The sequence below is a fragment of the Monopterus albus genome, unplaced genomic scaffold (assembly GCF_001952655.1).
Source record: "Monopterus albus unplaced genomic scaffold, M_albus_1.0 scaffold136.1, whole genome shotgun sequence".
Lineage (NCBI taxonomy): Eukaryota > Metazoa > Chordata > Actinopteri > Synbranchiformes > Synbranchidae > Monopterus > Monopterus albus.
Window position 1 is genome coordinate 182,227 of NW_018128016.1, and position 1,121 is coordinate 183,347.

The window sequence follows — 1,121 nt, forward strand, 5'->3', positions numbered from 1 at the left end:
GTTACCTGTATAAAAGACACCTGTCCACACACTCAGTCTATCAGACTCCAACTTCTCCACTATGGGCAAGACCAAAGAGCTGTCTAAGGACACTAGGGACAAAATTGTAGACCAGCACAAGGCTGGGATGGGCTACAGGACAATAGGCAAACAGCTTGGTGAGAAAGCAACAACTGTTGGTGCAATTATTAGAAAATGGAAGAAATTCAAGATGACTGTCAATCTCCCTCAGACTGGGGCTCCATGCAAGATTTCGCCTCGGGGACTATCAATGATCCTGAGAAAGGTAAATGGACTGTATTTATATAGCGCATATTTCACAGTGTGTTACACTGGCCAAAGCGCTTTACAGGCGATCATACTCCATTCACCCATTCACACACCGATGACAAGAGGCTGCCGCACACTGGCGCCAGTTGAGCCACCGGGAGCAATTTGGGGTTCAGTGTCTTGCTCAGGGACACTTAGGCATGCGGGGAGACCTACACTGCCGATTTACCAAGTTCCAAGTCACTTACAGAGAATGGACAGTTCTGTAATTTTCATCGTAGGTACACCTCAGCTGTAAGAGACAGAATCTACAAAAAAAAATCCAGCAAATCACATTGTTAGATTTTGAAATAATTTACTTCAATTTTATATCATGAAAGAAGTATTTGATCACCTACCAACCAGCAAGGATTCTGGCTCTGACAGACCTGTTAGTTTGTCTTTAAGAAGCCCTCCTATCTTCCACTCATTGCCTGTATTAATTACACTTGTTTGAACTCGTTACCTGTATAAAAGACACCTTGTCAGGTTTGCCCGGCTGCACCTGCCTTTCTCACTCCCCTCACTCTGTTTTTGCTCCCTTACCTTGATTACCTTATCCGACACGCCTGCTTCTTATCCCCTGATTACCACCAGCTGCACTTGATTAGTTCTCCCTATTTATTCCCTGCTCTACGTTCACTCCCCTGCCAGTTCTTTCTAGTATCATCAGGCCCGTTTGTTTCTCGTTGTTCTTAGCTTTATATTGTACTCACGTTTTTGTCGCCCTAGCCCCATTCCAGTCTTGTGCCCCATTGTCTCAGCCTCCTCGCCTCTGTCGCTTCTCCGGACCATTGACCTCCTCAACCCCG